Source organism: Hyperolius riggenbachi, chromosome 5, assembly GCF_040937935.1.
Source record: "Hyperolius riggenbachi isolate aHypRig1 chromosome 5, aHypRig1.pri, whole genome shotgun sequence".
Taxonomy (NCBI): Eukaryota; Metazoa; Chordata; class Amphibia; order Anura; family Hyperoliidae; genus Hyperolius; species Hyperolius riggenbachi.
The window spans coordinates 127,343,381-127,370,435 of record NC_090650.1 but is presented as its reverse complement, the minus strand read 5'-3'; positions in this window follow the sequence as shown (position 1 = coordinate 127,370,435).

Here is a 27,055-nt window from a genome sequence, read left to right as displayed (position 1 = left end):
GCAGTCCCCCCGAAGGGCGCCGTTGCAGTCCCCCCGAAGGGCGCCGTTGCAGTCCCCCGAAGGGCGCCGTTGCAGTCCCCCGAAGGGCCACTTGCCGTGTCGGTCCGCCGATGTGTCCCTTGCCGTGTCAGTCCCCCAATGTCATGCTACCCGTCGAGGGACTGACAAGGCAAGCGGTCCGTCAGGACAGGTATGGCAGGCAGCATGTTGGGGGAAGGGCACAGCAGGCAGCCAGGGCCTCTAGCCGTTGCAATCCCCCGAAGGGCTCCGTTGCAGTCCCCCCGAAGGGCTCCGTTGCAGTCCCCCCGAAGGGCGCCGTTGCAGTCCCCCCGAAGGGCGCCGTTGCAGTCCCCCCGAAGGGCGCCGTTGCAGTCCCCCGAAGGGCGCCGTTGCAGTCCCCCGAAGGGCCACTTGCCGTGTCGGTCCCCTGATTGCCATGTCAGTCCGCCGATGTGCCCCTTGCCGTGTCAGTCCCCCAATGTCATGCTACCCGTCGAGGGACTGACAAGGCAAGCGGTCCGTCAGGACAGGTATGGCAGGCAGCATGTTGGGGGAAGGGCACAGCAGGCAGCCAGGGCCTCTAGCCGTTGCAATCCCCCGAAGGGCTCCGTTGCAGTCCCCCCGAAGGGCTCCGTTGCAGTCTTCCGAAGGGCTACGTTGCAGTCTTCCGAAGGGCTCCGTTGCAGTCTTCCGATGGGCTCCGTTGCAGTCTTCCGAAGGGCTCCGTTGCAGTCCCCCCGAAGGGCTCCGTTGCAGTCCCCCCGAAGGGCTCCGTTGCAGTCCCCCCGAAGGGCTCCGTTGCAGTCCCCCCGAAGGGCTCCGTTGCAGTCCCCCCGAAGGGCTCCGTTGCAGTCCCCCCGAAGGGCTCCGTTGCAGTCCCCCCGAAGGGCGCCGTTGCAGTCCCCCCGAAGGGCGCCGTTGCAGTCCCCCGAAGGGCCACTTGCCGTGTCGGTCCCCTGATTGCCATGTCAGTCCGCCGATGTGTCCCTTGCCGTGTCAGTCCCCCAATGTCATGCTACCCATCGAGGGACTGACAAGGCAAGCGGTCCATCAGGACAGGTATGGCAGGCAACATGTTGGGGGAAGGGCACAGCAGGCGGCCAGGGCCTCTAGCCGTTGCAGTCCCCCGAAGGGCTCCGTTGCAGTCCCCCCGAAGGGCTCCGTTGCAGTCCCCCCGAAGGGCTCCGTTGCAGGCCCCCCGAAGGGCTCCGTTGCAGTCCCCCCGAAGGGCTCCGTTGCAGTCCCCCCGAAGGGCTCCGTTGCAGTCCCCCCCGAAGGGCTCCGTTGCAGTCCCCCCCGAAGGGCTCCGTTGCAGTCCCCCCCGAAGGGCTCCGTTGCAGTCCCCCCCGAAGGGCTCCGTTGCAGTCCCCCCCGAAGGGCTCCGTTGCAGTCCTCCCGAAGGGCTCCGTTGCAGTCCCCCCGAAGGGCTCCGTTGCAGTCCCCCCGAAGGGCTCCGTTGCAGTCCCCCCGAAGGGCTCAGTTGCAGTCCCCCCGAAGGGCTCAGTTGCAGTCCCCCCGAAGGGCTCAGTTGCAGTCCCCCCGAAGGGCGCCGTTGCAGTCCCCCGAAGGGCCACTTGCTGTGTCGGTCCCCTGATTGCCATGTCAGTCCGCCGATGTGCCCCTTGCCGTGTCAGTCCCCCAATGTCATGCTACCCGTCGAGGGACTGACAAGGCAAGCGGTCCGTCAGGACAGGTATGGCAGGCAGCATGTTGGGGGAAGGGCACAGCAGGCAGCCAGGGCCTCTAGCCGTTGCAGTCCCCCCGAAGGGCTCCGTTGCAGTCCCCCCGAAGGGCTCCGTTGCAGTCCCCCCGAAGGGCTCCGTTGCAGTCCCCCCGAAGGGCGCCGTTGCAGTCCCCCCGAAGGGCTCCGTTGCAGTCCCCCCGAAGGGCTCCGTTGCAGTCCCCCCGAAGGGCTCCGTTGCAGTCCCCCCGAAGGGCTCCGTTGCAGTCCCCCCGAAGGGCGCCGTTGCAGTCCCCCCGAAGGGCGCCGTTGCAGTCCCCCCGAAGGGCTCCGTTGCAGTCCCCCCGAAGGGCTCCTTTGCAGTCCCCCCGAAGGGCTCCGTTGCAGTCCCCCCGAAGGGCTCCGTTGCAGTCCCCCCGAAGGGCTCCGTTGCAGTCCCCCCGAAGGGCGCCGTTGCAGTCCCCCGAAGGGCCACTTGCCGTGTCGGTCCCCTGATTGCCATGTCAGTCCGCCGATGTGCCCCTTGCCGTGTCAGTCCCCCAATGTCATGCTACCCGTCGAGGGACTGACAAGGCAAGCGGTCCGTCAGGACAGGTATGGCAGGCAGCATGTTGGGGGAAGGGCACAGCAGGCGGCCAGGGCCTCTAGCCGTTGCAATCCCCCGAAGGGCTCCGTGGCAGTCCCCCCGAAGGGCTCCGTTGCAGTCCCCCCGAAGGGCTCCGTTGCAGTCCCCCCGAAGGGCGCCGTTGCAGTCCCCCCGAAGGGCTCCGTTGCAGTCCCCCCGAAGGGCTCCGTTGCAGTCCCCCCGAAGGGCTCCGTTGCAGTCCCCCCGAAGGGCTCCGTTGCAGTCCCCCCCGAAGGGCTCCGTTGCAGTCCCCCCGAAGGGCTCCGTTGCAGTCCCCCCGAAGGGCTCCGTTGCAGTCCCCCCGAAGGGCGCCGTTGCAGTCCCCCCGAAGGGCGCCGTTGCAGTCCCGCGAAGGGCCACTTGCCGTGTCGGTCCCCTGATTGCCATGTCAGTCCGCCGATGTGTCCCTTGCCGTGTCAGTCCCCCAATGTCATGCTACCCATCGAGGGACTGACAAGGCAAGCGGTCCATCAGGACAGGTATGGCAGGCAACATGTTGGGGGAAGGGCACAGCAGGCGGCCAGGGCCTCTAGCCGTTGCAGTCCCCCGAAGGGCTCCGTTGCAGTCCCCCCGAAGGGCTCCGTTGCAGTCCCCCCGAAGGGCTCCGTTGCAGTCCCCCCGAAGGGCTCCGTTGCAGTCCCCCCGAAGGGCTCCGTTGCAGTCCCCCCCGAAGGGCTCCGTTGCAGTCCCCCCCGAAGGGCTCCGTTGCAGTCCCCCCCGAAGGGCTCCGTTGCAGTCCCCCCCGAAGGGCTCCGTTGCAGTCCCCCCCGAAGGGCTCCGTTGCAGTCCCCCCCGAAGGGCGCCGTTGCAGTCCCCCCGAAGGGCGCCGTTGCAGTCCCCCCGAAGGGCTCAGTTGCAGTCCCCCCGAAGGGCTCAGTTGCAGTCCCCCCGAAGGGCTCAGTTGCAGTCCCCCCGAAGGGCTCAGTTGCAGTCCCCCCGAAGGGCTCAGTTGCAGTCCCCCCGAAGGGCTCAGTTGCAGTCCCCCCGAAGGGCTCAGTTGCAGTCCCCCCCGAAGGGCGCCGTTGCAGTCCCCCCGAAGGGCGCCGTTGCAGTCCCCCGAAGGGCCACTTGCCGTGTCGGTCCCCTGATTGCCATGTCAGTCCGCCGATGTGCCCCTTGCCGTGTCAGTCCCCCAATGTCATGCTACCCGTCGAGGGACTGACAAGGCAAGCGGTCCGTCAGGACAGGTATGGCAGGCAGCATGTTGGGGGAAGGGCACAGCAGGCAGCCAGGGCCTCTAGCCGTTGCAGTCCCCCCGAAGGGCTCCGTTGCAGTCCCCCCGAAGGGCTCCGTTGCAGTCCCCCCGAAGGGCGCCGTTGCAGTCCCCCCGAAGGGCGCCGTTGCAGTCCCCCGAAGGGCTCCGTTGCAGTCCCCCCGAAGGGCGCCGTTGCAGTCCCCCCGAAGGGCGCCGTTGCAGTCCCCCCGAAGGGCGCCGTTGCAGTCCCCCCGAAGGGCGCCGTTGCAGTCCCCCCGAAGGGCTCCGTTGCAGTCCCCCCGAAGGGCTCCGTTGCAGTCCCCCCGAAGGGCGCCGTTGCAGTCCCCCGAAGGGCCACTTGCCGTGTCGGTCCCCTGATTGCCATGTCAGTCCGCCGATGTGCCCCTTGCCGTGTCAGTCCCCCAATGTCATGCTACCCGTCGAGGGACTGACAAGGCAAGCGGTCCGTCAGGACAGGTATGGCAGGCAGCATGTTGGGGGAAGGGCACAGCAGGCAGCCAGGGCCTCTAGCCGTTGCAATCCCCCGAAGGGCTCCGTTGCAGTCCCCCCGAAGGGCTCCGTTGCAGTCCCCCCGAAGGGCTCCGTTGCAGTCCCCCCAAAGGGCTCCGTTGCAGTCCCCCCAAAGGGCTCCGTTGCAGTCCCCCCAAAGGGCTCCGTTGCAGTCCCCCGAAGGGTGCCGTTGCAGTCCCCCCGAAGGGCGCCGTTGCAGTCCCCCGAAGGGCCACTTGCCGTGTCGGTCCCCTGATTGCCATGTCAGTCCGCCGATGTGCCCCTTGCCGTGTCAGTCCCCCAATGTCATGCTACCCGTCGAGGGACTGACAAGGCAAGCGGTCCGTCAGGACAGGTATGGCAGGCAGCATGTTGGGGGAAGGGCACAGCAGGCAGCCAGGGCCTCTAGCCGTTGCCGTCCCCCCGAAGGGCGCCGTTGCAGTCCCCCCGAAGGGCTCCGTTGCAGTCCCCCCGAAGGGCTCCGTTGCAGTCCCCCCGAAGGGCTCCGTTGCAGTCCCCCCGAAGGGCTCCGTTGCAGTCCCCCCGAAGGGCTCAGTTGCAGTCCCCCCGAAAGGCTCAGTTGCAGTCCCCCCGAAGGGCTCCGTTGCAGTCCCCCCGAAGGGCTCCGTTGCAGTCCCCCCGAAGGGCGCCGTTGCAGTCCCCCGAAGGGCGCCGTTGCAGTCCCCCGAAGGGCCACTTGCCGTGTCGGTCCCCTGATTGCCATGTCAGTCCGCCGATGTGTCCCTTGCCGTGTCAGTCCCCCAATGTCATGCTACCCGTCGAGGGACTGACAAGGCAAGCGGTCCATCAGGACATGTATGGCAGGCAGCATGTTGGGGGAAGGGCACAGCAGGCGGCCAGGGCCTCTAGCCGTTGCAGTCCCCCGAAGGGCTCCGTTGCAGTCTTCCGAAGGGCTCCGTTGCAGTCCCCCGAAGGGCTCCGTTGCAGTCCCCCCGAAGGGCTCCGTTGCAGTCCCCCCGAAGGGCTCCGTTGCAGTCCCCCCGAAGGGCTCCGTTGCAGTCCCCCCGAAGGGCTCCGTTGCAGTCCCCCCGAAGGGCGCCGTTGCAGTCCCCCCGAAGGGCGCCGTTGCAGTCCCCCGAAGGGCCACTTGCCGTGTCGGTCCCCTGATTGCCATGTCAATCCGCCGATGTGTCCCTTGCCGTGTCAGTCCCCCAATGTCATGCTACCCATCGAGGGACTGACAAGGCAAGCGGTCCATCAGGACAGGTATGGCAGGCAGCATGTTGGGGGAAGGGCACAGCAGGCGGCCAGGGCCTCTAGCCGTTGCAGTCCCCCGAAGGGCTCCGTTGCAGTCCCCCCGAAGGGCTCCGTTGCAGTCCCCCCGAAGGGCTCCGTTGCAGTCCCCCCGAAGGGCTCCGTTGCAGTCCCCCCGAAGGGCTCCGTTGCAGTCCCCCCGAAGGGCTCCGTTGCAGTCCCCCCGAAGGGCGCCGTTGCAGTCCCCCCGAAGGGCGCCGTTGCAGTCCCCCCGAAGGGCGCCGTTGCAGTCCCCCCGAAGGGCGCCGTTGCAGTCCCCCCGAAGGGCGCCGTTGCAGTCCCCCCGAAGGGAGCCGTTGCAGTCCCCCCGAAGGGCGCCGTTGCAGTCCCCCCGAAGGGCGCCGTTGCAGTCCCCCCGAAGGGCTCCGTTGCAGTCCCCCCGAAGGGTTCCGTTGCAGTCCCCCCGAAGGGCTCCGTTGCAGTCCCCCCGAAGGGCTCCGTTGCAGTCCCCCCGAAGGGCTCCGTTGCAGTCCCCCCGAAGGGCTCCGTTGCAGTCCCCCCGAAGGGCTCCGTTGCAGTCCCCCCGAAGGGCGCCGTTGCAGTCCCCCCGAAGGGCGCCGTTGCAGTCCCCCGAAGGGCCACTTGCCGTGTCGGTCCCCTGATTGCCATGTCAATCCGCCGATGTGTCCCTTGCCGTGTCAGTCCCCCAATGTCATGCTACCCATCGAGGGACTGACAAGGCAAGCGGTCCATCAGGACAGGTATGGCAGGCAGCATGTTGGGGGAAGGGCACAGCAGGCGGCCAGGGCCTCTAGCCGTTGCAGTCCCCCGAAGGGCTCCGTTGCAGTCCCCCCGAAGGGCTCCGTTGCAGTCCCCCCGAAGGGCTCTGTTGCAGTCCCCCCGAAGGGCTCCGTTGCAGTCCCCCCGAAGGGCTCCGTTGCAGTCCCCCCCGAAGGGCTCCGTTGCAGTCCCCCCGAAGGGCTCCGTTGCAGTCCCCCCGAAGGGCTCCGTTGCAGTCCCCCCGAAGGGCTCCGTTGCAGTCCACCCGAAGGGCTCCGTTGCAGTCCCCCCGAAGGGCTCCGTTGCAGTCCCCCCGAAGGGCTCCGTTGCAGTCCCCCCGAAGGGCCACTTGCTGTGTCGGTCCCCTGATTGCCATGTCAGTCCGCCGATGTGCCCCTTACCGTGTCAGTCCCCCAATGTCATGCTACCCGTCGAGGGACTGACAAGGCAAGCGGTCCGTCAGGACAGGTATGGCAGGCAGCATGTTGGGGGAAGGGCACAGCAGGCAGCCAGGGCCTCTAGCCGTTGCAATCCCCCGAAGGGCTCCGTTGCAGTCCCCCGAAGGGCTCCGTTGCAGTCCCCCCGAAGGCGCTGGTGCAGTCCCCCGAAGGGCTCCGTTGCAGTCCCCCCGAAGGGCTCCGTTGCAGTCCCCCCGAAGGGCTCCGTTGCAGTCCCCCCGAAGGGCTCCGTTGCAGTCCCCCCGAAGGGCTCCGTTGCAGTCCCCCCGAAGTGCGCCGTTGCAGTCCCCCCGAAGGGCGCCGTTGCAGTCCCCCCCGAAGGGCTCCGTTGCAGTCCCCCCCGAAGGGCTCCGTTGCCGTCCCCCGAAGGGCTCAGTTGCCGTCCCCCGAAGGGCTCCGTTGCCGTCCCCCGAAGGGCTCCGTTGCCGTCCCCCGAAGGGCGCCGTTGCCGTCCCCTGGTGGGCGCCCTACTTAAGCCCCCCTACCGGGCGCTGGCTGTCCTTACATAAGCCCCGCTACCGGGCGCCGGCTGTCCCTACTTAAGCCCCCCTCCCGGGCGCCGGCTGTCCCTACTTAAGCCCCCCTCCCGGGCGCCGGCTGTCCCTACTTAAGCCCCCCTCCCGGGCGCCGGCTGTCCCTACTTAAGCCCCCCTACCGGGCGCCGGCTGTCCCTACTTAAGCCCCCCCCCCCGGGCGCCGGATGTCCCTACTTAAGCCCCCCCCCCGGGCGCCGGCTGTCCCTACTTAAGCCCCCCCCCCCGGGCGCCGGCTGTCCCTACTTAAGCCCCCCCCCCCGGGCGCCGGCTGTCCCTACTTAAGCCCCCCTACCGGGCGCCGGCTGTCCCTACTTAAGCCCCCCTACCGGGCGCCGGCTGTCCCTACTTAACCCCCCCCCTACCGGGCGCCGGCTTTCCCTACTTAAGCCCCCCTCCTGGGCGCCGGCTGTCCCCTTCTTAAGCCCCCCTACCGGGCGCCGGCTGTCCCTTCTTAAGCCCCCACCTCCCGGGCGCCGGCTGTCTCTACTTAAGCCCCCCCTACCGGGCGCCGGCTGTCTCTACTTAAGCCCCCCTACCGGGCGCCGGCTGTCCCTACTTAAGCCCCCACCTACCGGGCGCCGGCTGTCCCTACTTAAGCCCCCCTACCGGGCGCCGGCTGTCCCTACTTAAGCCCCCCTCCCGGGCGCCGGCTGTCCCTACTTAAGCCCCCCTACCGGGCGCCGGCTGTCCCTACTTAAGCCCCCACCTCTCGGGCGCCGGCTGTCCCTACTTAAGCCCCTTACCGGGCGCCGGCTGTCCCTACTTAAGCCCCCCCTACCGGGCGCCGGCTGTCCCTACTTAAGCCCCCCTACCGGGCGCCGGCTGTCCCTACTTAAGCCCCCCTACCGGGCGCCGGCTTTCCCTACTTAAGCCCCCCTCCCGGGCGCCGGCTGTCCCTTCTTAAGCCCCCCTACCGGGCGCCGGCTGTCCCTACTTAAGCCCCCCTACCGGGCGCCGGCTGTCCCTACTTAAGCCCCCCCTACCGGGCGCCGGCTGTCCCTACTTAAGCCCCCCTACCGGGCGCCGGCTGTCCCTACTTAAGCCCCCCTACCGGGCGCCGGCTTTCCCTACTTAAGCCCCCCTACCGGGCGCCGGCTGTCCCTACTTAAGCCCCCCTACCGGGCGCCGGCTGTCCCTACTTAAGCCCCCACCTCCCGGGCGCCGGCTGTCCCTACTTAAGCCCCCCTACCGGGCGCCGGCTGTCCCTACTTATGCCCCCCTACCGGGCGCCGGCTGTCCCTACTTAAGCCCCCCTACCGGGCGCCGGCTGTCCCTACTTAAGCCCCCACCTCCCGGGTGCCGGCTGTCCCAACTTAAGCCCCCCTACCGGGCGCCGGCTGTCCCTACTTAAGCCCCCCTACCGGGCGCCGGCTGTCCCTACTTAAGCCCCCACCTCCCGGGTGCCGGCTGTCCCAACTTAAGCCCCCCTACCGGGCGCCGGCTGTCCCTACTTAAGCCCCCCTACCGGGCGCCGGCTGTCCCTACTTAAGCCCCCCTACCGGGCGCCGGCTGTCCCTGCTTAAGCCCCCCTACCGGGCGCCGGCTTTCCCTACTTAAGCCCCCTACCGGGCGCCGGCTGTCCCTGCTTAAGCCCCCCTACCGGGCGCCGGCTGTCCCTACTTAAGCCCCCCTCCCGGGCGCCGGCTGTCCCTACTTAAGCCCCCCTACCGGGCGCCGGCTGTCCCTACTTAAGCCCCCACCTCTCGGGCGCCGGCTGTCCCTTCTTAAGCCCCCCTACCGGGCGCCGGCTGTCCCTACTTAAGCCCCCCTACCGGGCGCCGGCTGTCCCTACTTAAGCCCCCTACCGGCGCCGGCTGTCCCTGCTTAAGCCCCCCTACCGGGCGCCGGCTTTCCCTACTTAAGCCCCCTACCGGGCGCCGGCTGTCCCTGCTTAAGCCCCCCTACCGGGCGCCAGCTGTCCCTACTTAAGCCCCCCTACCGGGCGCCGGCTGTCCCTACTTAAGCCCCCACCTCCCGGGCGCCAGCTGTCCCTACTTAAGCCCCCCTACCGGGCGCCGGCTTTCCCTACTTAAGCCCCCTACCGGGCGCCGGCTGTCCCTACTTAAGCCCCCACATCCCGGGCGCCGGCTGTCCCTACTTAAGCCCCCCTACCGGGCGCCGGCTGTCCCTACTTAAGCCCCCACATCCCGGGCGCCGGCTGTCCCTACTTAAGCCCCCCTGCCGGGCGCCGGCTGTCCCTACTTAAGCCCCCCTACCGGGCGCCGGCTGTCCCTTCTTAAGCCCCCCTACCGGGCGCCGGCTGTCCCTGCTTAAGCCCCCCTACCGGGCGCCGGCTTTCCCTACTTAAGCCCCCTACCGGGCGCCGGCTGTCCCTGCTTAAGCCCCCCTACCGGGCGCCGGCTGTCCCTACTTAAGCCCCCCTACCGGGCGCCGGCTGTCCCTACTTAAGCCCCCACCTCCCGGGCGCCGGCTGTCCCTACTTAAGCCCCCCTACCGGGCGCCGGCTTTCCCTACTTAAGCCCCCCCTACCGGGCGCCGGCTGTCCCTACTTAAGCCCCCACATCCCGGGCGCCGGCTGTCCCTACTTAAGCCCCCCTACCGGGCGCCGGCTGTCCCTACTTAAGCCCCCACATCCCGGGCGCCGGCTGTCCCTACTTAAGCCCCCCTGCCGGGCGCCGGCTGTCCCTACTTAAGCCCCCCTACCGGGCGCCGGCTGTCCCTTCTTAAGCCCCCCTACCGGGCGCCGGCTGTCCCTACTTAAGCCCCCCTAACGGGCGCCGGCTTTCCCTACTTAAGCCCCCCCTACCGGGGGTGCCGGCTGTCCCTACTTAAGCCCCCACCTCCCGGTCACCGGCTGTCCCTACTTAAGCCCCCCTACCGGGCGCCGGCTGTCCCAACTTAAGCCCCCCTACCGGGCGCCGGCTGTCCCTACTTAAGCCCCCACCTCCCGGTCACCGGCTGTCCCTACTTAAGCCCCCCTACCGGGCGCCGGCTGTCCCTACTTAAGCCCCCCTACCGGGCGCCGGCTGTCCCTACTTAAGCCCCCCTACCGGGCGCCGGCTGTCCCTACTTAAGCCCCCCTACCGGGCGCCGGCTGTCCCTACTTAAGCCCCCACCTCCCGGGCGCTGGCTGTCCCTACTTAAGCCCCCCTACCGGGCGCCGGCTGTCCCTACTTAAGCCCCCCTACCGGGCGCCGGCTGTCCCTACTTAAGCCCCCCCCTCCCGGGCGCCGGCTGTCCCTACTTAAGCCCCCCTACCGGGCGCCGGCTGTCCCTACTTAAGCTCCCCTACCGGGCGCCGGCTGTCCCTACTTAAGCCCCCCACCTCCCGGGCGCCGGCTGTCCCTACTTAAGCCCCCCTACCGGGCGCCGGCTGTCCCTACTTAAGCCCCCCTACCGGGCGCCGGCTGTCCCTACTTAAGCCCCCCTACCGGGCGCCGGCTGTCCCTACTTAAGCCCCCCTACCGGGCGCCGGCTGTCCCTACTTAAGCCCCCTTACCGGGCGCCGGCTGTCCCTACTTAAGCCCCCACCTCCCGGGCGCCGGCTGTCCCTACTTAAGCCCCCACCTCCCGGGCGCCGGCTGTCCCTTTTTAAGCCCCCTTACCGGGCGCCGGCTGTCCCTACTTAAGCCCCACTCCCGGGCAGCGGCTGTCCCTACTTAAGCCCCACTCCCGGGCGCCGGCTGTCCCTACTTAAGCCCCCCTCCCGGGCGTCGGCTGTCCCTACTTAAGCCCCCCTCCCGGGCGCCGGCTGTCCCTACTTAAGCCCCCACCTCCCGGGGGCCGGCTGTCCCTACTTAAGCCCCCTTACCGGGCGCCGGCTGTCCCTACTTAAGCCCCCCTACCGGCGCCGGCTGTCCCTACTTAAGCCCCCCCTACCGGGCGCCGGCTGTCCCTACTTAAGCCCCCCCTACCGGGCGCCGGCTGTCCCTACTTAAGCCCCCCTACCGGGCGCCGGCTGTCCCTACTTAAGCCCCCCACCTCCCGGGCGCTGGCTGTCCCTACTTAAGCCCCCCTACCGGGCGCCGGCTGTCCCTACTTAAGCCCCCCCCTCCCGGGCGCCGGCTGTCCCTACTTAAGCCCCCCTACCGGGCGCCGGCTGTCCCTACTTAAGCCCCCCTACCGGGCGCCGGCTGTCCCTACTTAAGCCTCCACCTCCCGTGCGGCGGCTGTCCCTACTTAAGCCCCCCTACCGGGCGCCGGCTGTCCCTACTTAAGCCCCCTTACCGGGCGCCGGCTGTCCCTACTTAAGCCCCCACCTCCCGGGCGCCGGCTGTCCCTACTTAAGCCCCCACCTCCCGGGCGCCGGCTGTCCCTTTTTAAGCCCCCTTACCGGGCGCCGGCTGTCCCTACTTAAGCCCCACTCCCGGGCGCCGGCTGTCCCTACTTAAGCCCCCCTCCCGGGCGCCGGCTGTCCCTACTTAAGCCCCCCTCCCCGGGCGTCGGCTGTCCCTACTTAAGCCCCCCTCCCGGGCGCCGGCTGTCCCTACTTAAGCCCCCACCTCCCGGGGGCCGGCTGTCCCTACTTAAGCCCCCTTACCGGGCGCCGGCTGTCCCTACTTAAGCCCCCCTACCGGGCGCCGGCTGTCCCTACTTAAGCCCCCCCTACCGGGCGCCGGCTGTCCCTACTTAAGCCCCCCTACCGGGCGCCGGCTGTCCCTACTTAAGCCCCCCTACCGGGCGCCGGCTGTCCCTACTTAAGCCCCCCTACCGGGCGCCGGCTGTCCCTACTTAAGCCTCCACCTCCCGTGCGGCGGCTGTCCCTACTTAAGCCCCCCTACCGGGCGCCGGCTGTCCCTACTTAAGCCCCCTTACCGGGCGCCGGCTGTCCCTACTTAAGCCCCCACCTCCCGGGCGCCGGCTGTCCCTACTTAAGCCCCCACCTCCCGGGCGCCGGCTGTCCCTTTTTAAGCCCCCTTACCGGGCGCCGGCTGTCCCTACTTAAGCCCCACTCCCGGGCGCCGGCTGTCCCTACTTAAGCCCCACTCCCGGGCGCCGGCTGTCCCTACTTAAGCCCCACTCCCGGGCGCCGGCTGTCCCTACTTAAGCCCCCCTCCCGGGCGTCGGCTGTCCCTACTTAAGCCCCCCTCCCGGGCGTCGGCTGTCCCTACTTAAGCCCCCACCTCCCGGGCCCAGGCTGTCCCTTTTTTAAGCCCCCTTACCGTGCGCTGGCTGTCCCTTTTTAAGCCCCCTTACCGGGCGCTGGCTGTCCCTACTTAAGCCCCCACCTCCCGGGCCCAGGCTGTCCCTTTTTTAAGCCCCCTTACCGTGCGCTGGCTGTCCCTACTTAAGCCCCCTTACCGGGCGCCGGCTGTCCCTACTTAAGCCCCCCTACCGGGCGCCGGCTGTCCCTACTTAAGCCCCCCTACCGGGCGCCGGCTGTCCCTACTTAAGCCCCCACCTCCCGGGCGCTGGCTGTCCCTACTTAAGCCCCCCCCTCCCGGGCGCCGGCTGTCCCTACTTAAGCCCCCCTACCGGGCGCCGGCTGTCCCTACTTAAGCCCCCCTACCGGGCGCCGGCTGTCCCTACTTAAGCCTCCACCTCCCGTGCGGCGGCTGTCCCTACTTAAGCCCCCCTACCGGGCGCCGGCTGTCCCTACTTAAGCCCCCACCTCCCGGGCGCCGGCTGTCCCTACTTAAGCCCCCCTACCGGGCGCCGGCTGTCCCTACTTAAGCCCCCCTACCGGGCGCCGGCTGTCCCTACTTAAGCCCCCACCTCCCGGGCGCCGGCTGTCCCTACTTAAGCCCCCCTACCGGGCGTGGGCTGTCCCTACTTAAGCCCCCACATCCCGGGCGCCGGCTGTCCCTACTTAAGCCCCCTTACCGGGCGGCGGCTGTCCCTACTTAAGCCCCCCTACCGGGCGCCGGCTGTCCCTACTTAAGCCCCCCTACCGGGCGCCGGCTTTCCCTACTTAAGCCCCCCTACCGAGCGCCGGCTGTCCTTACTTAAGCCCCCTTCCCAGGTGCCGGCTGTCCCTACTTAAGCCCCCCTACCGGGCGCCGGCTGTCCCTACTTAAGCCCCCCTACCGGGCGCCGGCTGTCCCTACTTAAGCCCCCACCTCCCGGGCGCCGGCTGTCCCTACTTAAGCCCCCACCTCCCGGGCGCCGGCTGTCCCTTTTTAAGCCCCCTTACCGGGCGCCGGCTGTCCCTACTTAAGCCCCACTCCCGGGCGCCGGCTGTCCCTACTTAAGCCCCCCTCCCGGGCGCCGGCTGTCCCTACTTAAGCCCCCCTCCCGGGCGTCGGCTGTCCCTACTTAAGCCCCCCTCCCGGGCGCCGGCTGTCCCTACTTAAGCCCCCACCTCCCGGGGGCCGGCTGTCCCTACTTAAGCCCCCTTACCGGGCGCCGGCTGTCCCTACTTAAGCCCCCCTACCGGGCGCCGGCTGTCCCTACTTAAGCCCCCCTACCGGGCGCCGGCTGTCCCTACTTAAGCCCCCCTACCGGGCGCCGGCTGTCCCTACTTAAGCCCCCACCTCCCGGGCGCTGGCTGTCCCTACTTAAGCCCCCCTACCGGGCGCCGGCTGTCCCTACTTAAGCCCCCCTACCGGGCGCCGGCTGTCCCTACTTAAGCCCCCCCCTCCCGGGCGCCGGCTGTCCCTACTTAAGCCCCCCTACCGGGCGCCGGCTGTCCCTACTTAAGCCCCCCTACCGGGCGCCGGCTGTCCCTACTTAAGCCTCCACCTCCCGTGCGGCGGCTGTCCCTACTTAAGCCCCCCTACCGGGCGCCGGCTGTCCCTACTTAAGCCCCCTTACCGGGCGCCGGCTGTCCCTACTTAAGCCCCCACCTCCCGGGCGCCGGCTGTCCCTACTTAAGCCCCCACCTCCCGGGCGCCGGCTGTCCCTTTTTAAGCCCCCTTACCGGGCGCCGGCTGTCCCTACTTAAGCCCCACTCCCGGGCGCCGGCTGTCCCTACTTAAGCCCCACTCCCGGGCGCCGGCTGTCCCTACTTAAGCCCCACTCCCGGGCGCCGGCTGTCCCTACTTAAGCCCCCCTCCCGGGCGTCGGCTGTCCCTACTTAAGCCCCCCTCCCGGGCGCCGGCTGTCCCTACTTAAGCCCCCACCTCCCGGGGGCCGGCTGTCCCTACTTAAGCCCCCTTACCGGGCGCCGGCTGTCCCTACTTAAGCCCCCCTACCGGGCGCCGGCTGTCCCTACTTAAGCCCCCCTACCGGGCGCCGGCTGTCCCTACTTAAGCCCCCCTACCGGGCGCCGGCTGTCCCTACTTAAGCCCCCACCTCCCGGGCGCCGGCTGTCCCTACTTAAGCCCCCCTACCGGGCGCCGGCTGTCCCTACTTAAGCCCCCCTACCGGGCGCCGGCTGTCCCTACTTAAGCCCCCCTACCGGGCGCCGGCTGTCCCTACTTAAGCCCCCCCTACCGGGCGCCGGCTGTCCCTACTTAAGCCCCCACCTCCCGGGCGCTGGCTGTCCCTACTTAAGCCCCCCTACCGGGCGCCGGCTGTCCCTACTTAAGCCCCCCTACCGGGCGCCGGCTGTCCCTACTTAAGCCCCCCCCTCCCGGGCGCCGGCTGTCCCTACTTAAGCCCCCCTACCGGGCGCCGGCTGTCCCTACTTAAGCCCCCCTACCGGGCGCCGGCTGTCCCTACTTAAGCCTCCACCTCCCGTGCGGCGGCTGTCCCTACTTAAGCCCCCCTACCGGGCGCCGGCTGTCCCTACTTAAGCCCCCTTACCGGGCGCCGGCTGTCCCTACTTAAGCCCCCACCTCCCGGGCGCCGGCTGTCCCTACTTAAGCCCCCACCTCCCGGGCGCCGGCTGTCCCTTTTTAAGCCCCCTTACCGGGCGCCGGCTGTCCCTACTTAAGCCCCACTCCCGGGCGCCGGCTGTCCCTACTTAAGCCCCCCTCCCGGGCGCCGGCTGTCCCTACTTAAGCCCCCCTCCCGGGCGTCGGCTGTCCCTACTTAAGCCCCCCTCCCGGGCGCCGGCTGTCCCTACTTAAGCCCCCACCTCCCGGGGGCCGGCTGTCCCTACTTAAGCCCCCTTACCGGGCGCCGGCTGTCCCTACTTAAGCCCCCCTACCGGGCGCCGGCTGTCCCTACTTAAGCCCCCCCTACCGGGCGCCGGCTGTCCCTACTTAAGCCCCCCTACCGGGCGCCGGCTGTCCCTACTTAAGCCCCCCTACCGGGCGCCGGCTGTCCCTACTTAAGCCCCCCTACCGGGCGCCGGCTGTCCCTACTTAAGCCTCCACCTCCCGTGCGGCGGCTGTCCCTACTTAAGCCCCCCTACCGGGCGCCGGCTGTCCCTACTTAAGCCCCCTTACCGGGCGCCGGCTGTCCCTACTTAAGCCCCCACCTCCCGGGCGCCGGCTGTCCCTACTTAAGCCCCCACCTCCCGGGCGCCGGCTGTCCCTTTTTAAGCCCCCTTACCGGGCGCCGGCTGTCCCTACTTAAGCCCCACTCCCGGGCGCCGGCTGTCCCTACTTAAGCCCCACTCCCGGGCGCCGGCTGTCCCTACTTAAGCCCCCCTCCCGGGCGTCGGCTGTCCCTACTTAAGCCCCCCTCCCGGGCGTCGGCTGTCCCTACTTAAGCCCCCACCTCCCGGGCCCAGGCTGTCCCTTTTTTAAGCCCCCTTACCGTGCGCTGGCTGTCCCTTTTTAAGCCCCCTTACCGGGCGCTGGCTGTCCCTACTTAAGCCCCCACCTCCCGGGCCCAGGCTGTCCCTTTTTTAAGCCCCCTTACCGTGCGCTGGCTGTCCCTACTTAAGCCCCCTTACCGGGCGCCGGCTGTCCCTACTTAAGCCCCCCTACCGGGCGCCGGCTGTCCCTACTTAAGCCCCCCTACCGGGCGCCGGCTGTCCCTACTTAAGCCCCCACCTCCCGGGCGCTGGCTGTCCCTACTTAAGCCCCCCCCTCCCCGGGCGCCGGCTGTCCCCTACTTAAGCCCCCCTACCGGGCGCCGGCTGTCCCTACTTAAGCCCCCCTACCGGGCGCCGGCTGTCCCTACTTAAGCCTCCACCTCCCGTGCGGCGGCTGTCCCTACTTAAGCCCCCCTACCGGGCGCCGGCTGTCCCTACTTAAGCCCCCACCTCCCGGGCGCCGGCTGTCCCTACTTAAGCCCCCCTACCGGGCGCCGGCTGTCCCTACTTAAGCCCCCCTACCGGGCGCGCTGCTGTCCCTACTTAAGCCCCCCACCTCCCGGGCGCCGGCTGTCCCTACTTAAGCCCCCCTACCGGGCGTGGGCTGTCCCTACTTAAGCCCCCACATCCCGGGCGCCGGCTGTCCCTACTTAAGCCCCCTTACCGGGCGGCGGCTGTCCCTACTTAAGCCCCCTACCGGGCGCGGCTGTCCCTACTTAAGCCCCCCCTACCGGGCGCCGGCTTTCCCTACTTAAGCCCCCCTACCGACGCGCCGGCTGTCCTTACTTAAGCCCCCTTCCCAGGTGCCGGCTGTCCCTACTTAAGCCCCCCTACCGGGCGCCGGCTGTCCCTACTTAAGCCCCTCTACCGGGCGCCGGCTGTCCCTACTTAAGCCCCCACCTCCCGGTCACCGGCTGTCCCTACTTAAGCCCCCCTACCGGGCGCCGGCTGTCCCTACTTAAGCCCCCCTACCGGGCGCCGGCTGTCCCTACTTAAGCCCCCCTACCGGGCGCCGGCTGTCCCTACTTAAGCCCCCCTACCGGGCGCCGGCTGTCCCTACTTAAGCCCCCACCTCCCGGGCGCTGGCTGTCCCTACTTAAGCCCCCCTACCGGGCGCCGGCTGTCCCTACTTAAGCCCCCCTACCGGGCGCCGGCTGTCCCTACTTAAGCCCCCCCCTCCCGGGCGCCGGCTGTCCCTACTTAAGCCCCCCTACCGGGCGCCGGCTGTCCCTACTTAAGCCCCCCTACCGGGCGCCGGCTGTCCCTACTTAAGCCTCCACCTCCCGTGCGGCGGCTGTCCCTACTTAAGCCCCCCTACCGGGCGCCGGCTGTCCCTACTTAAGCTCCCTTACCGGGCGCCGGCTGTCCCTACTTAAGCCCCCACCTCCCGGGCGCCGGCTGTCCCTACTTAAGCCCCCACCTCCCGGGCGCCGGCTGTCCCTTTTTAAGCCCCCTTACCGGGCGCCGGCTGTCCCTACTTAAGCCCCACTCCCGGGCGCCGGCTGTCCCTACTTAAGCCCCACTCCCGGGCGCCGGCTGTCCCTACTTAAGCCCCACTCCCGGGCGCCGGCTGTCCCTACTTAAGCCAGCCTCCCGGGCGTCGGCTGTCCCTACTTAAGCCCCCCTCCCGGGCGCCGGCTGTCCCTACTTAAGCCCCCACCTCCCGGGGGCCGGCTGTCCCTACTTAAGCCCCCTTACCGGGCGCCGGCTGTCCCTACTTAAGCCCCCCTACCGGGCGCCGGCTGTCCCTACTTAAGCCCCCCTACCGGGCGCCGGCTGTCCCTACTTGAAGCCCCCCTACCGGGCGCCGGCTGTCCCTACTTAAGCCCCCTTACCCGGGCGCCGGCTGTCCCTACTTAAGAGCCCCCACCTCCCGGGCGCCGGCTGTCCCTACTTAAGCCCCCACCTCCCGGGCGCCGGCTGTCCCTTTTTAAGCCCCCTTACCGGGCGCCGGCCTGTCCCTACTTAAGCCCCCACCTCCCGGTCACCGGCTGTCCCTACTTAAGCCCCCCTCCCGGGCCGGCTGTCCCTACTTAAGCCCCTCCTACCGGGCGCCAGCTGTCCCTACTTAAGCCCCCACCTCTCGGGCGCCGGCTGTCCCTTCTTAAGCCCCCCTACCGGGCGCCGGCCCTGCTTAAGCCCCCCTACCGGGCGCCGGCTATCCCTGCTTAAGCCCCCCTACCGGGCGCCGGCTGTCCCTGCTTAAGCCCCCCTACCGGGCGCCGGCTGTCCCTACTTAAGCCCCCCTACCGGGCGCCGGCTTTCCCTACTTAAGCCCCCCCTACCGGGCGCCGGCTGTCCCTTCTTAAGCCCCCCTACCGGGCGCCGGCTGTCCCTACTTAAGCCCCCCTACCGGGCGCCGGCTGTCCCTACTTAAGCCCCCCTCCCGGTCACCGGCTGTCCCTACTTAAGCCCCCCTCCCGGGCGCCGGCTGTCCCTACTTAAGCCCCCCTCCCGGGCGCCGGCTGTCCCTACTTAAGCCCCCCTCCCGGGCGCCGGCTGTCCCTACTTAAGCCCCCACCTCTCGGGCGCCGGCTGTCCCTTCTTAAGCCCCCCTACCGGGCGCCGGCTGTCCCTACTTAAGCCCCCCTACCGGGCGCCGGCTATCCCTACTTAAGCCCCCCTACCGGGCGCCGGCTGTCCCTGCTTAAGCCCCCCTACCGGGCGCCGGCTGTCCCTACTTAAGCCCCCCTACCGGGCGCCGGCTGTCCCTACTTAAGCCCCCACCTCCCGGGCGCTGGCTGTCCCTACTTAAGCCCCCCTACCGGGCGCCGGCTGTCCCTACTTAAGCCCCCCTACCGGGCGCCGGCTGTCCCTACTTAAGCCCCCCTACCGGGCGCCGGCTGTCCCTACTTAAGCCCCCCTACCGGGCGCCGGCTGTCCCTACTTAAGCCCCCACCTCCCGGGCGCCGGCTGTCCCTACTTAAGCCCCCCTGCCGGGCGCCGGCTGTCCCTACTTAAGCCCCCCTACCGGGCGCCGGCTTTCCCTACTTAAGCCCCCCCTACCGGGCGCCGGCTGTCCCTTCTTAAGCCCCCCTACCGGGCGCCGGCTGTCCCTACTTAAGCCCCCTACTGGGCGCCGGCTGTCCCTACTTAAGCCCCCCTACCGGGCGCCGGCTGTCCCTACTTAAGCCCCCACCTCCCGGGGGCCGGCTGTCCCTACTTAAGCCCCCTTACCGGGCGCCGGCTGTCCCTACTTAAGCCCCCCTACCGGGCGCCGGCTGTCCCTACTTAAGCCCCCCTACCGGGCGCCGGCTGTCCCTACTTAAGCCCCCACCTCCCGGGCGCTGGCTGTCCCTACTTAAGCCCCCCTACCGGGCGCCGGCTGTCCCTACTTAAGCCCCCCTACCGGGCGCCGGCTGTCCCTATTTAAGCCCCCCCCTCCCGGGCGCCGGCTGTCCCTACTTAAGCCCCCCTACCAGGCGCCGGCTGTCCCTACTTAAGCCCCCCTACCGGGCGCCGGCTGTCCCTACTTAAGCCTCCACCTCCCGTGCGGCGGCTGTCCCTACTTAAGCCCCCCTACCGGGCGCCGGCTGTCCCTACTTAAGCCCCCACCTCCCGGGCGCCGGCTGTCCCTACTTAAGCCCCCCTACCGGGCGCCGGCTGTCCCTACTTAAGCCCCCCTACCGGGCGCCGGCTGTCCCTACTTAAGCCCCCACCTCCCGGGCGCCGGCTGTCCCTACTTAAGCCCCCCTACCGGGCGCGGGCTGTCCCTACTTAAGCCCCCACATCCCGGGCGCCGGCTGTCCCTACTTAAGCCCCCTTACCGGGCGGCGGCTGTCCCTACTTAAGCCCCCCTACCGGGCGCCGGCTGTCCCTACTTAAGCCCCCCTACCGGGCGCCGGCTTTCCCTACTTAAGCCCCCCTACCGAGCGCCGGCTGTCCTTACTTAAGCCCCCTTCCCAGGTGCCGGCTGTCCCTACTTAAGCCCCCCTACCGGGCGCCGGCTGTCCCTACTTAAGCCCCCCTACCGGGCGCCGGCTGTCCCTACTTAAGCCCCCACCTCCCGGTCACCGGCTGTCCCTACTTAAGCCCCCCTACCGGGCGCCGGCTGTCCCTACTTAAGCCCCCCTACCGGGCGCCGGCTGTCCCTACTTAAGCCCCCCTACCGGGCGCCGGCTGTCCCTACTTAAGCCCCCCTACCGGGCGCCGGCTGTCCCTACTTAAGCCCCCCTACCGGGCGCCGGCTGTCCCTACTTAAGCCCCCACCTCCCGGGCGCCGGCTGTCCCTACTTAAGCCCCCCTACCGGGCGCCGGCTGTCCCTACTTAAGCCCCCCTACCGGGCGCCGGCTGTCCCTACTTAAGCCCCCCCCTCCCGGGCGCCGGCTGTCCCTACTTAAGCCCCCCTACCGGGCGCCGGCTGTCCCTACTTAAGCCCCCCTACCGGGCGCCGGCTGTCCCTACTTAAGCCTCCACCTCCCGTGCGGCGGCTGTCCCTACTTAAGCCCCCCTACCGGGCGCCGGCTGTCCCTACTTAAGCCCCCTTACCGGGCGCCGGCTGTCCCTACTTAAGCCCCCACCTCTCGGGCGCCGGCTGTCCCTACTTAAGCCCCTTACCGGGCGCCGGCTGTCCCTACTTAAGCCCCCCTACCGGGCGCCGGCTGTCCCTACTTAAGCCCCCCTACCGGGCGCCGGCTTTCCCTACTTAAGCCCCCCTCCTGGGCGCCGGCTGTCCCTTCTTAAGCCCCCCTACCGGGCGCCGGCTGTCCCTACTTAAGCCCCCCTACCGGGCGCCGGATGTCCCTACTTAAGCCCCCCTACCGGGCGCCGGCTGTCCCTGCTTAAGCCCCCCTCCCGGTCACCGGCTGTCCCTGCTTAAGCCCCCCTCCCGGGCGCCGGCTGTCCCTGCTTAAGCCCCCCTCCCGGGCGCCGGCTGTCCCTACTTAAGCCCCCACATCCCGGGCGCCGGCTGTCCCTACTTAAGCCCCCCTACCGGGCGCCGGCTGTCCCTACTTAAGCCCCCCTACCGGGCGCCGGCTATCCCTACTTAAGCCCCCACCTCCCGGGCGCCGGCTGTCCCTTTTTAAGCCCCCTTACCGGGCGCTGGCTGTCCCTACTTAAGCCCCACTCCCGGGCGCCGGCTGTCCCTACTTAAGCCCCACTCCCGGGCGCCGGCTGTCCCTACTTAAGCCCCCCTACCGGGCGCCGGCTGTCCCTACTTAAGCCCCCACCTCCCGGGCGCCGGCTGTCCCTACTTAAGCCCCCCTACCGGGCGCCGGCTGTCCCTACTTAAGCCCCCCTACCGGGCGCCGGCTGTCCCTACTTAAGCCCCCCTACCGGGCGCCGGCTGTCCCTACTTAAGCCCCCCTACTGGGCGCCGGCTGTCCCTACTTAAGCCCCCCTACCGGGCGCCGGCTTTCCCTTCTTAAGCCCCCCTCCCGGGCGCCGGCTGTCCCTTCTTAAGCCCCCCTACCGGGCGCCGGCTGTCCCTACTTAAGCCCCCCTACCGGGCGCCGGCTGTCCCTACTTAAGCCCCCACCTCCCGGGCGCCGGCTGTCCCTACTTAAGCCCCCCTACCGGGCGCCGGCTGTCCCTACTTAAGCCCCCACATCCCGGGCGCCGGCTGTCCCTACTTAAGCCCCCCTACCGGGCGCCGGCTGTCCCTACTTAAGCCCCCCTACCGGGCGCCGGCTGTCCCTACTTAAGCCCCCTTACCGGGCGCCGGCTGTCCCTACTTAAGCCCCCCTACCGGGCGCCGGCTATCCCTACTTAAGCCCCCACCTCCCGGGCCCAGGCTGTCCCTTTTTTAAGCCCCTTACCGTGCGCTGGCTGTCCCTTTTTAAGCCCCCTTACCGGCGCTGGCTGTCCCTACTTAAGCCCCCACCTCCCGGGCCCAGGCTGTCCCTTTTTAAGCCCCCTTACCGTGCGCTGGCTGTCCCTACTTAAGCCCCCTTACCGGGCGCCGGCTGTCCCTACTTAAGCCCCCCTACCGGGCGCCGGCTTTCCCTACTTAAGCCCCCCTACCGGGCGCCGGCTTTCCCTACTTAAGCCCCCCTACCGGGCGCCGGCTGTCCCTACTTAAGCCCCCACCTCCCGGGCGCTGGCTGTCCCTACTTAAGCCCCCCCCTCCCGGGCGCCGGCTGTCCCTACTTAAGCCCCCCTACCGGGCGCCGGCTGTCCCTACTTAAGCCCCCCTACCGGGCGCCGGCTGTCCCTACTTAAGCCTCCACCTCCCGTGCGGCGGCTGTCCCTACTTAAGCCCCCTACCGGGCGCCGGCTGTCCCTACTTAAGCCCCCACCTCCCGGGCGCCGGCTGTCCCTACTTAAGCCCCCCTACCGGGCGCCGGCTGTCCCTACTTAAGCCCCCCTACCGGGCGCCGGCTGTCCCTACTTAAGCCCCCACCTCCCGGGCGCCGGCTGTCCCTACTTAAGCCCCCTACCGGGCGTGGGCTGTCCCTACTTAAGCCCCCACATCCCGGGCGCCGGCTGTCCCTACTTAAGCCCCCTTACCGGGCGGCGGCTGTCCCTACTTAAGCCCCCCTACCGGGCGCCGGCTGTCCCTACTTAAGCCCCCCTACCGGGCGCCGGCTTTCCCTACTTAAGCCCCCCTACCGAGCGCCGGCTGTCCTTACTTAAGCCCCCTTCCCAGGTGCCGGCTGTCCCTACTTAAGCCCCCCTACCGGGCGCCGGCTGTCCCTACTTAAGCCCCCCTACCGGGCGCCGGCTGTCCCTACTTAAGCCCCCACCTCCCGGTCACCGGCTGTCCCTACTTAAGCCCCCCTACCGGGCGCCGGCTGTCCCTACTTAAGCCCCCACCTCCCGGGCGCTGGCTGTCCCTACTTAAGCCCCCCTACCGGGCGCCGGCTGTCCCTACTTAAGCCCCCCTACCGGGCGCCGGCTGTCCCTACTTAAGCCCCCCCTCCCGGGCGCCGGCTGTCCCTACTTAAGCCCCCCTACCGGGCGCCGGCTGTCCCTACTTAAGCCCCCCTACCGGGCGCCGGCTGTCCCTACTTAAGCCTCCACCTCCCGTGCGGCGGCTGTCCCTACTTAAGCCCCCCTACCGGGCGCCGGCTGTCCCTACTTAAGCCCCCTTACCGGGCGCCGGCTGTCCCTACTTAAGCCCCCACCTCCCGGGCGCCGGCTGTCCCTACTTAAGCCCCCACCTCCCGGGCGCCGGCTGTCCCTTTTTAAGCCCCCTTACCGGGCGCCGGCTGTCCCTACTTAAGCCCCACTCCCGGGCGCCGGCTGTCCCTACTTAAGCCCCACTCCCGGGCGCCGGCTGTCCCTACTTAAGCCCCCCTCCCGGGCGTCGGCTGTCCCTACTTAAGCCCCCCTCCCGGGCGCCGGCTGTCCCTACTTAAGCCCCCACCTCCCGGGGGCCGGCTGTCCCTACTTAAGCCCCCTTACCGGGCGCCGGCTGTCCCTACTTAAGCCCCCCTACCGGGCGCCGGCTGTCCCTACTTAAGCCCCCCTACCGGGCGCCGGCTGTCCCTACTTAAGCCCCCCTACCGGGCGCCGGCTGTCCCTACTTAAGCCCCCCTACCGGGCGCCGGCTGTCCCTACTTAAGCCCCCCTACCGGGCGCCGGCTGTCCCTACTTAAGCCTCCACCTCCCGTGCGGCGGCTGTCCCTACTTAAGCCCCCCTACCGGGCGCCGGCTGTCCCTACTTAAGCCCCCTTACCGGGCGCCGGCTGTCCCTACTTAAGCCCCCACCTCCCGGGCGCCGGCTGTCCCTACTTAAGCCCCCACCTCCCGGGCGCCGGCTGTCCCTTTTTAAGCCCCCTTACCGGGCGCCGGCTGTCCCTACTTAAGCCCCACTCCCGGGCGCCGGCTGTCCCTACTTAAGCCCCACTCCCGGGCGCCGGCTGTCCCTACTTAAGCCCCCCTCCCGGGCGTCGGCTGTCCCTACTTAAGCCCCCCTCCCGGGCGTCGGCTGTCCCTACTTAAGCCCCCACCTCCCGGGCCCAGGCTGTCCCTTTTTTAAGCCCCCTTACCGTGCGCTGGCTGTCCCTTTTTAAGCCCCCTTACCGGGCGCTGGCTGTCCCTACTTAAGCCCCCACCTCCCGGGCCCAGGCTGTCCCTTTTTTAAGCCCCCTTACCGTGCGCTGGCTGTCCCTACTTAAGCCCCCTTACCGGGCGCCGGCTGTCCCTACTTAAGCCCCCCTACCGGGCGCCGGCTGTCCCTACTTAAGCCCCCCTACCGGGCGCCGGCTGTCCCTACTTAAGCCCCCACCTCCCGGGCGCTGGCTGTCCCTACTTAAGCCCCCCCCTCCCGGGCGCCGGCTGTCCCTACTTAAGCCCCCCTACCGGGCGCCGGCTGTCCCTACTTAAGCCCCCCTACCGGGCGCCGGCTGTCCCTACTTAAGCCTCCACCTCCCGTGCGGCGGCTGTCCCTACTTAAGCCCCCCTACCGGGCGCCGGCTGTCCCTACTTAAGCCCCCACCTCCCGGGCGCCGGCTGTCCCTACTTAAGCCCCCCTACCGGGCGCCGGCTGTCCCTACTTAAGCCCCCCTACCGGGCGCCGGCTGTCCCTACTTAAGCCCCCACCTCCCGGGCGCCGGCTGTCCCTACTTAAGCCCCCCTACCGGGCGTGGGCTGTCCCTACTTAAGCCCCCACATCCCGGGCGCCGGCTGTCCCTACTTAAGCCCCCTTACCGGGCGGCGGCTGTCCCTACTTAAGCCCCCCTACCGGGCGCCGGCTGTCCCTACTTAAGCCCCCCTACCGGGCGCCGGCTTTCCCTACTTAAGCCCCCCTACCGAGCGCCGGCTGTCCTTACTTAAGCCCCCTTCCCAGGTGCCGGCTGTCCCTACTTAAGCCCCCCTACCGGGCGCCGGCTGTCCCTACTTAAGCCCCCCTACCGGGCGCCGGCTGTCCCTACTTAAGCCCCCACCTCCCGGTCACCGGCTGTCCCTACTTAAGCCCCCCTACCGGGCGCCGGCTGTCCCTACTTAAGCCCCCCTACCGGGCGCCGGCTGTCCCTACTTAAGCCCCCCTACCGGGCGCCGGCTGTCCCTACTTAAGCCCCCCTACCGGGCGCCGGCTGTCCCTACTTAAGCCCCCACCTCCCGGGCGCCGGCTGTCCCTACTTAAGCCCCCCTACCGGGCGTGGGCTGTCCCTACTTAAGCCCCCACATCCCGGGCGCCGGCTGTCCCTACTTAAGCCCCCTTACCGGGCGGCGGCTGTCCCTACTTAAGCCCCCCTACCGGGCGCCGGCTGTCCCTACTTAAGCCCCCCTACCGGGCGCCGGCTTTCCCTACTTAAGCCCCCCTACCGAGCGCCGGCTGTCCTTACTTAAGCCCCCTTCCCAGGTGCCGACTGTCCCTACTTAAGCCCCCCTACCGGGCGCCGGCTGTCCCTACTTAAGCCCCCCTACCGGGCGCCGGCTGTCCCTACTTAAGCCCCCACCTCCCGGTCACCGGCTGTCCCTACTTAAGCCCCCCTACCGGGCGCCGGCTGTCCCTACTTAAGCCCCCCTACCGGGCGCCGGCTGTCCCTACTTAAGCCCCCCTACCGGGCGCCGGCTGTCCCTACTTAAGCCCCCCTACCGGGCGCCGGCTGTCCCTACTTAAGCCCCCACCTCCCGGGCGCTGGCTGTCCCTACTTAAGCCCCCCTACCGGGCGCCGGCTGTCCCTATTTAAGCCCCCCTACCGGGCGCCGGCTGTCCCTACTTAAGCCCCCCCCTCCCGGGCGCCGGCTGTCCCTACTTAAGCCCCCCTACCGGGCGCCGGCTGTCCCTACTTAAGCCCCCCTACCGGGCGCCGGCTGTCCCTACTTAAGCCTCCACCTCCCGTGCGGCGGCTGTCCCTACTTAAGCCCCCCTACCGGGCGCCGGCTGTCCCTACTTAAGCCCCCTTACCGGGCGCCGGCTGTCCCTACTTAAGCCCCCACCTCCCGGGCGCCGGCTGTCCCTACTTAAGCCCCCACCTCCCGGGCGCCGGCTGTCCCTTTTTAAGCCCCCTTACCGGGCGCCGGCTGTCCCTACTTAAGCCCCACTCCCGGGCGCCGGCTGTCCCTACTTAAGCCCCACTCCCGGGCGCCGGCTGTCCCTACTTAAGCCCCACTCCCGGGCGCCGGCTGTCCCTACTTAAGCCCCCCTCCCGGGCGTCGGCTGTCCCTACTTAAGCCCCCCTCCCGGGCGCCGGCTGTCCCTACTTAAGCCCCCACCTCCCGGGGGCCGGCTGTCCCTACTTAAGCCCCCTTACCGGGCGCCGGCTGTCCCTACTTAAGCCCCCCTACCGGGCGCCGGCTGTCCCTACTTAAGCCCCCCTACCGGGCGCCGGCTGTCCCTACTTAAGCCCCCCTACCGGGCGCCGGCTGTCCCTACTTAAGCCCCCACCTCCCGGGCGCCGGCTGTCCCTACTTAAGCCCCCCTACCGGGCGCCGGCTGTCCCTACTTAAGCCCCCCTACCGGGCGCCGGCTGTCCCTACTTAAGCCCCCCCCTCCCGGGCGCCGGCTGTCCCTACTTAAGCCCCCCTACCGGGCGCCGGCTGTCCCTACTTAAGCCCCCCTACCGGGCGCCGGCTGTCCCTACTTAAGCCTCCACCTCCCGTGCGGCGGCTGTCCCTACTTAAGCCCCCCTACCGGGCGCCGGCTGTCCCTACTTAAGCCCCCTTACCGGGCGCCGGCTGTCCCTACTTAAGCCCCCACCTCCCGGGCGCCGGCTGTCCCTACTTAAGCCCCCACCTCCCGGGCGCCGGCTGTCCCTTTTTAAGCCCCCTTACCGGGCGCCGGCTGTCCCTACTTAAGCCCCCACCTCCCGGTCACCGGCTGTCCCTACTTAAGCCCCCCTCCCGGGCGCCGGCTGTCCCTACTTAAGCCCCCCTACCGGGCGCCAGCTGTCCCTACTTAAGCCCCCACCTCTCGGGCGCCGGCTGTCCCTTCTTAAGCCCCCCTACCGGGCGCCGGCTGTCCCTACTTAAGCCCCCCTACCGGGCGCCGGCTATCCCTGCTTAAGCCCCCCTACCGGGCGCCGGCTGTCCCTGCTTAAGCCCCCCTACCGGGCGCCGGCTGTCCCTACTTAAGCCCCCCTACCGGGCGCCGGCTTTCCCTACTTAAGCCCCCCTACCGGGCGCCGGCTGTCCCTACTTAAGCCCCCACATCCCGGGCGCCGGCTGTCCCTACTTAAGCCCCCCTACCGGGCGCCGGCTGTCCCTACTTAAGCCCCCACATCCCGGGCGCCGGCTGTCCCTACTTAAGCCCCCCTACCGGGCGCCGGCTGTCCCTACTTAAGCCCCCCTACCGGGCGCCGGCTGTCCCTACTTAAGCCCCCTTACCGGGCGCCGGCTGTCCCTACTTAAGCCCCCCTACCGGGCGCCGGCTATCCCTACTTAAGCCCCCACCTCCCGGGCCCAGGCTGTCCCTTTTTTAAGCCCCCTTACCGTGCGCTGGCTGTCCCTTTTTAAGCCCCCTTACCGGGCGCTGGCTGTCCCTACTTAAGCCCCCACCTCCCGGGCCCAGGCTGTCCCTTTTTTAAGCCCCCTTACCGTGCGCTGGCTGTCCCTACTTAAGCCCCCTTACCGGGCGCCGGCTGTCCCTACTTAAGCCCCCCTACCGGGCGCCGGC